General features: G+C 40.1%; 1 protein-coding gene across 1 annotated transcript in view; it reads right to left on the reverse strand.

Annotated features, from left to right (window-relative positions):
* The window catches only part of LOC117314961, a 71,877-nt gene extending 59,868 nt beyond the window's left edge, over positions 1 to 12,009 (reverse strand). Inside the window, exon 1 of the mRNA XM_033869073.1 lies at positions 11,889 to 12,009. The gene's annotated coding sequence lies outside the window, so the exon portion shown is untranslated. The remainder of the gene's footprint in view (positions 1 to 11,888) is intronic.
* Positions 12,010 to 12,289: the final 280 nt, after the last annotated feature.

Here is a 12,289-nt window from a genome sequence, read left to right on the forward strand (position 1 = left end):
CATCACATGGACCTAGTCACATCACATGGACCTAGTCACAACATCACATGGACCTAGTCACAACATCACATGGACCTAGTCACAGCATCACATGGACCTAGTCACTACATCACATAGACCTAGTCACAACATCACATGGACCTAGTCACAACATCACATGGACCTAGTCACAACATCACATGGACCAAGTCACAACATCACATGGACCTAGTCACAACATCACATGGACCTAGTCACAACATCACATGGACCTAGTCACAACATCACATGGACCTAGTCACAACATCACATGGACCGAGTCACAACATCACATGGACCTAGTCACAACATCACATGGACCTAGTCACATCACATAGACCTAGTCACAACACATGGACCAAGTCACATCACATGGACCGAGTCACAACATCACATGGACCTAGTCACACATCACATGGACCTACTCACAACATCACATGGACCGAGTCACAGCATCACATGGACCGAGTGACATCACATGGACCTAGTCACATCACATGGACCTAGTCACAACATCACATAGACCTAGTCACAACATCACATGGACCTAGTCACAACATCACATGGACCGAGTCACAACATCACATGGACCGAGTCACAACATCACATGGACCAAGTCACAACATCACATGGACCTAGTCACAACATCACATGGACCTAGTCACAACATCACATGGACCAAGTCACAACATCACATAGACCTAGTCACAACATCACATGGACCTAGTCACAACATCACATGGACCTAGTCACAACATCACATGGACCTAGTCACAACACCACATGGACCTAGTCACATCATCACATGGACCGTGTCACAACATCACATGGACCTAGTCACACCACATGGACCGAGTCACAACATCACATGGACCTGGTCACAACATCACATGGACCTAGTCACAACATCACATGGATCTAGTCACAACATCACATGGACCGAGTCACAACATCACATGGACCTAGTCACAACATCACATGGACCTAGTCACATCATCACATGGACCAAGTCACATCACATGGACCTAGTCACAACATCACATGGACCGAGTCACATCACATAGACCTAGTCACAACATCACATAGACCTAGTCACAACATCACATAGACCTAGTCACAACATCACATGGACCTAGTCACAACATCACATGTACCTAGTCACAACATCACATGGACCGAGTCACAACATCACATGGACCGAGTCACAACATCACATGGACCTAGTCACAACATCACATGGACCTAGTCACAACATCACATGGACCGAGTCACAACATCACATGGACCTAGTCACAACATCACATGGACCTAGTCACATCACATGGACCTAGTCACACATCACATGGACCTAGTCACAACATCACATGGACCTAGTCACAACATCACATGGACCTAGTCACAACATCACATAGACCTAGTCACAACATCAATTGGACCTAGTCACAACATCACATAGACCGAGTCACAACATCACATGGACCGTGTCACAACATCACATGGACCTAGTCACAACATCACACGGACCTAGTCACAACATCACATGGACCGAGTCACAACATCACATGGACCTAGTCACAACATCACATGGACCTAGTCACAACATCACATGGACCTAGTCACAACATCACATGGACCTAGTCACAACATCACATAGACCTAGTCACAACATCACATGGATCTAGTCACAACATCGCATGGACCGAGTCACAACATCACATGGACCGAGTCACAACATCACATGGACCTAGTCACAACATCACATGGACCTAGTCACAACATCACATGGACCTAGTCACAACATCACATGGACCTAGTCACAACATCACATGGACCAAGTCACAACATCACATGGACCTAGTCACAACATCACATGGACCAAGTCACAAAATCACATGGACCGAGTCACAACATCACATGGACCTAGTCACAACATCACATGGACCTAGTCACAACATCACATGGATCTAGTCACAACATCACATGGACCTAGTCACAACATCACATGGACCTAGTCACATCACATGGACCTAGTCACAACATCACATAGACCGAGTCACAACATCACATGGACTTAGTCACAGCATCACATGGACCGAGTCACAACATCACATGGACCTAGTCACATCACATGGACCGAGTCACAACATCACATGGACCTAGTCACAGCATCATATGGACCTAGTCACATCATCACATAGACCTAGTCACAACATCACATGGACCTAGTCACAACATCACATGGACCTAGTCACAGCATCACATGGACCTAGTCACAACATCACATGGACCTAGTCACAACATCACATGGACCTAGTCACAACATCACACGGACCTAGTCACAACATCACATGGACCTAGTCACAACATCACATGGACCTAGTCACATGTTCATATTGTATTTACTGTCATATGTCCCAGTAAAACAAAACAAATATGTTATTCAGAATCTAAAATTACATACCTACATCTTCAAAGCATCACGCTATATATCATATTACACTTAGACACAGAAGAACCTTATGTTAATAACCGACCATACTTATCATGGTAGATGGTATCATCATTTACCGTCCTGAATAAAAACAGTGAAACCTAAACTTTTACTGTTATTATCTAACATACCCCAACACAATTACAGGTTGTGGTATTTTGGGGATCAGATAGATATTTTGAAGTTATAGCCAGCATTGTTGGAGAATAACCATGTCATATAGGAGTAATAACAAGTAGGAGACACTCTCCAATAATCCCGAAACCTTCAGGATCGTATTTTTGTTTTAGATAATATTGTGAACAGTTTTGTGGTTAAAGAATATTCCCTTTAGGTAAATCTTCTACCAAAGTGAATGGTAAAGCAACTCCTAAGTAAGAAAAATGTTGAAAGGGAAATTCTTTATTGTACAAGGACAGATATCAATGGGACAGTGTCTTACTAAGACCTATAAGATGTTAGTCTAACAAGCATAGTATATAATGGAAATTATTAACCATATACTGGACCATGCCATAATGACATGTCATTCTGTACCATACAAATACACTATGCCAGTATATATATTCAAAGTAGAATATAACAGGCATTACTGTTAAGTCATATGATAAAGTGCCAGGTATTATATAATGATATACATTATATATTAATATTATTATATAACTTATATATTTATATTTTAACTTATACATCTATACTATATCATAATGTACCTTAGTTTTATTATGATATAACTTATATATTTATATTATAGCATAACTTAAATATTTATATTATAATATAACTTATATATTTATATACTGGGTAATGATATACCTTATATGTATATCATAGATATAACATATTATAATATAAGCACAAGTATTTATAGCATTATCTATCATATATAATTCATGGTATGTTTCTTTTAAAAAATATCACACCTGTATATTATAGGCAATACCTGCATATTTTCTAAGACAATATAATGTAATACCGGACCATACAGTAAAGGCTATGCCATACAATGTACATATTTATTATTATATTCCCTGGAGGTAGTTATAAAGGCTATGCCACATATATTACATATTTATTATTATATTCCCCGGAGGTAGTTATAAAGGTCTATATCACATATATTACATATTTATTATTATATTCCCCGGAGGTAGTTATAAAGGCTATGCCACATATATTACATATTTATTATAATCACTTGGACACTGTGGTCAATATATAATGTTTTATCACTTGGACACTGTGGTCAGTATATAATGTTTTATCACTAGGACAATGTGGTCAGTATATAATGTTTTATCATAAATAAAGAGATTCGGTGTATTGTCTGGCTGTGCCTCCCACTGACAGGTCGTCCTATGTGACCCACGACATGAGGAAACATTACATTAGTTCTAATATGTGTACCAGCATCAGCTCCCACACAATACTTTGTAGTAAACCCGTCTACAGAGGAATGTCATAGTGGTGTAGATAGGGACACATGCTTCCCATCAAATCTAACAGTGTAACTCAATTATTGTAAAACAATGAGAAGATTTTGATCAAATATGTAAATAATGAAATTCATTAGTATAAAACAAGAGTTAACTTACGGGTAAAGGCAGGCATGTTATCCTACACTGTCGCTGGGAAACTACCATACAGACCAGGCCGCCTCATCAGCAGCCGGAGTTTTAATCAATAGAAATGAATCTTGATTACAGAAAGTTCTGCAGCTCATCACAGCGAAAAAAGTATGTCTTTTAATTAGAGAGAGGGGGCTATAGTGGGCATATTAGTAGGGAACAGAGGGACAGAGGGGTCTAGGGGGCATACTTAGAGGTAGAGGAGTGATGGAGGGATATAGGGGACACATTTAGAGGTAGAGGAGTGATAGAGGGGTATAGGGGACACATTTAGAGGTAGAGGAGTGATGGAGGGGTATAGGGGACACACTTAGAGGGAGTGGGAGATAGAGGGGTATAGGGGACACACTTAGAGGGAGTGGGAGATAGAGGGGTATAGGGGACACACTTAGAGGGAGTGGGAGATAGAGGGGTATAGGGGACACACTTAGAGGTAGAGGAGTGATGGAGGGGTATAGGGGACACACTTAGAGGTAGAGGAGTGACAGAGGGGTATAGGGGACACACTTAGAGGGAGTGGGAGATAGAGGGGTATAGGGACACACTTAGAGGGAGTGGGAGATAGAGGGGTATAGGGGACACACTTAGAGGGAGTGGGAGATAGAGGGGTATAGGGGACACACTTAGAGGGAGTGGGAGATAGAGGGGTATAGGGGGACACACTTAGAGGGAGTGGGAGATAGAGGGGTATAGGGGACACACTTAGAGGTAGAGTAGTGATAGAGGGGTATAGGGGACACACTTAGAGGGAGTGGGAGATAGAGGGGTATAGGGGACACACTTAGTGGGAGTGGGAGATAGAGGGGTATAGGGGACACACTTAGAGGGAGTGGGAGATAGAGGGGTATAGGGGACACTTAGAGGGAGTGGGAGATAGAGGGTATAGGGGACACACTTAGAGGGAGTGGGAGATAGAGGGGTATAGGGGACACACTTAGAGGGAGTGGGAGATAGCGGGATATAGGGGACACACTTAGAGGGGGTGGGAGATAGAGGGGTATAGGGACACACTTAGAGGGGGTGGGAGATAGAGGGGTATAGGGGACACACTTAGAGGGGGTGGGAGATAGAGGGGTATAGGGGACACACTTAGAGGGAGTGGGAGATAGAGGGGTATAGGGGACACACTTAGAGGGGGTGGGAGATAGAGGGGTATAGGGGCACATTTAGAGGAAATGGGAGATAGAGGGGTATAGGGACACACTTAGAGGGAGTGGGAGATAGAGGGGTATAGGGGACACACTTAGAGGGGGTGGGAAATAGAGGGGTATAGGGGCACATTTAGAGGAAATGGGAGATAGAGGGGTATAGGGACACACTTAGTGGTAGTGGTAAAATATAGGGGTATAGGGGACACACTTAGAGAGAGTGGGAGATAGAGGGGTATAGCAGACACACTTAGATGGAGTGGGAGATAGAGGGGTATAGGGGACACACTTATTGGGAGTGGGAAATAGAGGGGTATAGGGGACACACTTAGAGTGAGTGGGAAATAGAAGGGTATAGGGGCACATTTAGAAGGAGTGGGAGATAGAGGGGTATAGGGGACACACTTAGAGTGAGTGGGAGATAGAGGGGTATAGGGACACACTTAGAGGGAGTGGGAGATAGAGGGGTATAGGGGACACACTTAGAGGGAGTGGGAGATAGAGGGGTATAGGGGACACACTTAGAGGGGGTGGGAGATAGAGGGGTATAGGGGACACACTTAGAGGGGGTGGGAGATAGAGGGGTATAGGGGCACATTTAGAGGGAGTGGGAGATAGAGGGGTATAGGGGACACACTTAGAGGGAGTGGGAGATAGAGGGGTATAGGGGACACACTTAGAGGGAGTGGGAGATAGAGGGGTATAGGGGACACACTTAGAGGGAGTGGGAGATAGAGGGGTATAGGGGACACACTTAGAGGGAGTGGGAGATAGAGGGGTATAGGGGACACACTTAGAGGGAGTGGGATATAGAGAGGTATAAGGGACACACTTAGAGGGGGTGGGAGATAGAGGGGTATAGGGGACACACTTAGTGGGAGTGGGAAATAGAGGGGTATAGGGGACACACTTAGAGTGAGTGGGAAATAGAAGGGTATAGGGGCACATTTAGAAGGAGTGGGAGATAGAGGGGTATAGGGACACACTTAGAGGGAGTGGGAGATAGAGGGGTATAGGGGACACACTTAGAGGGAGTGGGAGATAGAGGGGTATAGGGGACACACTTAGAGGGAGTGGGAGATAGAGGGGTATAGGGGACACACTTAGAGGGAGTGGGAGATAGAGGGTATAGGGGACACACTTAGAGGGGGTGGGAGATAGAGGGGTATAGGGACACACTTAGAGGGAGTAGGAGATAGAGGGGTATAGGGGACACACTTAGAGGGAGTGGGAGATAGAGGGTATAGGGGGCACATTTAGAGTGAGTGGGAGATAGAGGGGTATAGGGGGCACATTTAGAGGGAGTGGGAGATAGAGGGGTATGGGGACACACTTAGAGGGGTGGGAGATAGAGGGGTATAGGGGCACATTTAGAGGTGGAGGAGGGATAGAGAGGTATAGGGGACACACTTAGAGGGGGTGGGAGATAGAGGGGTATAGGGGACACACTTAGTGGGAGTGAGATAGAGGGGTATAGGGGACACACTTAGAGGGAGTGGGAGATAGAGGGGTATAGGGACACACTTAGAGGGAGTGTGAGATAGAGGGTAGAGGGTATAAGGGGCACACTTAGAGGGAGTGGGAGATAGAGGGGTATAAGGGGCACATTTAGAGGGAGTGGGAGATAGAGGGGTATAGGGGACACACTTAGTGGGAGTGGGAGATAGAGGGGTATAGGGGACACACTTAGAGGGAGTGGGAGATAGAGGGGTATAGGAGACACACTTAGAGGGAGTGGGAGATAGAGGGGTATAGGGACACACTTAGAGGGAGTGGGAGATAGAGGGGTATGGGGACACACTTAGAGGGAGTGGGAGATAGAGGGGTATAGGGGACATACTTAGAGGGAGTGGGAGATAGAGGGGTATAGGGGACACTTAGAGGGAGTGGGAGATAGAGGGGTATGGGGACACACTTAGAGGGAGTGGGAGATAGAGGGGTATGGGGACACACTTAGAGGGAGTGGGAGATAGAGGGGTATGGGGACACACTTAGAGGGAGTGAAGGGGTAAAAGATGGTAGGTAGGGTACACTAATCACAAACAAAATGACACTTAGTATATTAATTCTAATTACAAATTTGGATTTGGTAAAACTCATGGGAAATGACAAAAAATCAAAATAGTAACATCATAATTTACACTATAGGACCATAATCACCGGGAATTTCCACAATTTACCATGAGAATCCACATGTACAAATGTGTTACATAACAGAACAACTGATCCCTCTTTGATCCATTGATTGATCTGTTCGGGAACTAGCCACAGCGTACAAGTGTAGGTCTCTATTTCGGCTCATGGAGTATCCATAATCAGGATAGTAATTTCATGGTGAGGTTCAATCTAGATCAATACCATACAAATTACTACTGAGTAGGCCATTCAATGTACAACAATGTCTCTTCCCAAAGCCTTCAATTCAGGAAAAAACTAATAGACCAGAAGTAATAGTCCCAAAGAGCCTGTATTACTCGTCTGTCATTCATATCTCTATGAACAGCATAATTGGTCATTAGTCTGATGAAGGTGACAGTGTAGTCATCAAAATGTTATACTCTTAAATATGATATTGGTCATTTTATATAACTTCTATTATATATTTAAGCATTGATGTCAATTTTTTTTAGTTTCATCAGGGTATGAAAAAATATTTTGTTTGCAAACTGTATGAATCTTTTTCATACCCCTATGAAACTAAAAAAATAATTGACATCAAAGCTTATAATTAATTCTTGAAAATAATTTTCTAATTTAAAACATGTTTTATGTACAATTTTACTGGTTTCATATGGGATTCTTTTTCTGAAATCAATATGCAACGTCAATTGTCATATGGTGACGTCACATTTTTCGTGCCATTCACGGAATTTTTTTCATAGTGGTATGAAAAAAAATATCTCAACCATTCAGAAAACGGAATTTTGCATACAAACAATGGAAAATAAATTATAACAATTATGAAAATAATTAAATAGGATACTCTATACCTTATGAAGCTTCGTTAAATTAAGGTCAAGGTCATATGCAACATAATATAATACAGACTCATTAACATTCACAGGCTTTCAAGGTATTTTCTTTACCCCTGTGACCTTAAAATGAGTCAAGGTCATTCATATTAGTATCATATGGTCTTTTACCATGACTCTTGGACTCATGGTTATTCAGTCAAAAATTTTAACAAACTTGATAACCCTATGACCTTGAAATATGGTCAAGGACATTCAATCTAAACAAAGGCTTTACTTCTTCATCCCAACCTACCTAGTAGTAATGGCCATATACAGTATGTCAAGGATCTTGGACTGTTGATAATTCAAAAGAAGATTATAACACATCTGACCCTGTTACCTCGAAAGTGGGTCAAGTAGTTGGTATTATAACAATCTTAATTGCACTTCATGCTGGGGTCAAATGCCAGCTATAGGACACTGTGACTCTATCATTCAGACAAATTTGTTTAAAAATCGAAAAAATAAGTTTGACCAAACACATTTGACCCCGTAGCCTTAGAGGTAGGTAAAGAGCATTCATTTGAACAAACCTGGTAGCTATAGCCCTTCAACCCAGCATACAACTGGCCAAATATCATAGCCATTGGCCTGGCAGTTAAATTGAAAAGAGACTGTTTGAAAAGATTAACCTTTGACTTACACTTAGTAATCATTTATCCCAGCAATTATTACTCCTATATCATGTGGTAACAAGTCTCCTAGTTATTGAGAAAAAGTCATTTAAAGAAAGTGTTAAAGGCCAAATGGACAGACAGATGTATGGACAACAAATGTAAAACACCACCACATAAGCTCTCTTGACTTTCCCTTGATATCAGAGCCTACAGGTTTACAGGAAGTAAATTAATCATCGAAAATTTTCAGTTTATTTTGATATAAATCCTACTGGTTGTGCTTTTGGAATTGTACGTCCCTTTTATTTCATTTTAGTTTCATATGACCTAGTGGTACATAGACTGTACACTGTAATTAGTTAAGTTGTTCATTAGTACATATACATATTGTGTATATATAGGTAGGTTCAATTCTATCCTGGCTAGAAGGGAGAATACTCTCAACAAATCAGCATTGTCTGATGTTCTACATATGGTAAAACTCAGTATTCTCTCTGTGTAAGTTGTAAGTATGAACTTTCATTTCATTTAAATTGATGTTTTTACTATGGGTCATCCAGATCAATAGGACTATCTTAAGTGTCGGTCTGATGATTGAAAATAATGAAAATCTAAAAATAGTCAATTAACTGATTAAATTGAAATAGTTAATTAATCAGTAGAATTTTTAAAAGCGATTATAGAAATTAGGGAGTTCAACAACAATGTCAAAATTCTGATAAAATCACTTATGGTAAAACTAGCTTGAAAAATTTTGAATAATATATACTGGTACATATACTAGCGCTCTTCAGTCTCTTCCTAGCTGCCTATTTTACACAACACACACAGAATTTGAAGTAGAGATCGAAGAAAAAGATCATCACTATTTAAGTGATAAAACTAAATCATCTTCTTTTAACAACCAAGTCCAGGAGTTTTTCTTATCTTTTAAAAAACCAACATAATACATAATTTTTCATATAACCTAGTTTATTTACAAGGCCATTTTATGTGTGTCCAGGGCAGGACCATTATCAATATTCAACTGAATAGAAAATACAAATATACAGATTCAAAGCTTCCAAACGCATGAATTATACTTCTAATAAAATGAAACATAAATTTTCAAAAAGAGAAACACACCACTTAAATTATTCTTAAGTTAGCCAAGAGAACAGATTTTGATATTGATATTTAATCTAGATCTGTTGTGAACGTTTGATTATCAATTATGATTCCAACAGTAGCTGTCATATCACTACGTGTATATATACCCGTCATATCACTAACATCTATTGATTTCTATCATTGATACTAAAGCAGTCCAAACTGATACATAGTCTTAAAGGCATAAAGCTATCAATGGATAAATAAATCACACAATATTTGCTCTCTTTTTTCGTATAAATTTTCCTTTTTATTTAGACACAGTATGAAAATATAAAATATTGCCAGACTTGAGATGTCTTACTAACAAATCTGATGTATAATAGATGTCCATTGATTGCTCGTTTCACTAAATATAGTCCCATCCATGTAGTACCATATTTTACTTAATAAAAACACTGTGTGCTTACATCACGGTATGTGTTTACTTAAAAATTGCAGGCACAAGTTTATAAATACATAAAACCATTGTTGAAAAATAAATTACCCCTGAAATTGCTTTGGTTTTTGTTTGGTTTTTTTTTCTCTCATTTCTCGGGAGGAAATCTTTTGCTTACAACAGAAGAGTGAAAATTGTGTTTGTACATCAATGAAGTAAGCCGATTTTTGACAGCTTTTAGTTATAGCACCAGCATTCACTTCAAAACAGGCGGAAATGGAGTGTGGCATGTGTAGAAGTAAAATTATGTGCTATATAATTCAGGGCTTGCAGGGGTACCTTTTGAGGATACAACATATTTTCTTCCCACACAAATCATCATGTCGGCTTTTAACCTATATCAATAAAACCTGATTTCCAGAAAAATCAAAATCTACATGTATGGCTTCCAGCTGTATGTTCTGAAGTCTATAGATCTATGAAACATGTCTCAGTGATGAAGTTAAAACTACACCTGGTCACTAGCTCAGTGACTTTAGGTTAAGTGCCCCAAGTAAAGTCCTGACTACCAATTACAAAATGTGATTTTTTTTCTGTTTTGCACTGATTAGCTTTATAATTGTGGAGCATGGTTTCTTAATCTTAAGGGATTAAATTATATATAGATGTTCCTTTGCTGGGTAGATCACCCCATGAACAGCCACTCATTTGTAGATGGAGGTTTACCTTATTGCACTTTGTACGAAAGGCCTGTCACATGACGTGGTACAAGCCTTTTAATTAAGATAGACAAGAGCCTGTGACCACTCGGCACTGCATAATCATATATACATACATGTACATGTATATATGCATTACTATTATAATTATTAAAAATATTATAATTATAACTAAAACTTTGACATTTCAAACAAAAAGTCTTAATCCTTTATAAAGGAGGTAACAAATATACATAAAGTATCTGATGATAGGATCCTTTGATAGCCCTGTTGGGTTTTGCGTCTAATATTAAAGAAGTTCCGAGGACCATATTTGGTTCGATTTTCTATGCCTGAATGAATGTGCGAGAACTCAGCAAAGCTCTCTCAAGCTAAACAAACTGTGAAATTGTATTCCAGGTGCACATGTATTATAGGGAAAATAGTTTTAAAATAGTATTATTCAAAACCAAATATATGGAAAAGGAGACTTGACCGGTGACTGAAGTACAATTTAAGTGACCAGAATTAATAGGAATGGCCGTTCAGAGTTCAGAGGACCCATATTGGAATCCCGATGGCACAGTTCATCAGACCACTGACATAGCCCTCTAAAATTGGCCATAATTGCAGACTCCAAAATTCCGACCGGCTGCTTGTTATGATGATGGTTTTTACCACTGACATAAATCATGTTCCGAAATCAATGGCATTATCTGGAAAATTAATAGAATTCAGTTACTTACGTATTTACGGAGGAGATAGTTGACAATCTTCCCTGAGAAGCAGTGAGGTAATTTTGATAAAGAAGGATAAATCCGGTCAATTCCTCTTCACCAACACGAGTATAGAAACCAGCAGTGTTTCTCAACACCTGTCAGATTTGTTGTGATAGTGATGTACCGCTTAGGACTTTAAAAAATAACTTTCACTTCGCACTCTTTCAAATGTCTGTATCGAATCATAATGAACTTAGTAAATACGGACAGTATTTTGTTATTATAATTGATGCGAATTTTATTTCCTTCATCCCAACAAACTAAATAAAAATATATTTGATAAATCAATTTGTAATGGTGTGAGCGGCGAAAGTGAAAACTGGAAGAGTTGTCTCTCTTCGTCCCTAACGCATCAACTGGTGGTGTCG

The sequence above is a fragment of the Pecten maximus genome, chromosome 17, assembly GCF_902652985.1.
Source record: "Pecten maximus chromosome 17, xPecMax1.1, whole genome shotgun sequence".
Classification (NCBI taxonomy): domain Eukaryota; kingdom Metazoa; phylum Mollusca; class Bivalvia; order Pectinida; family Pectinidae; genus Pecten; species Pecten maximus.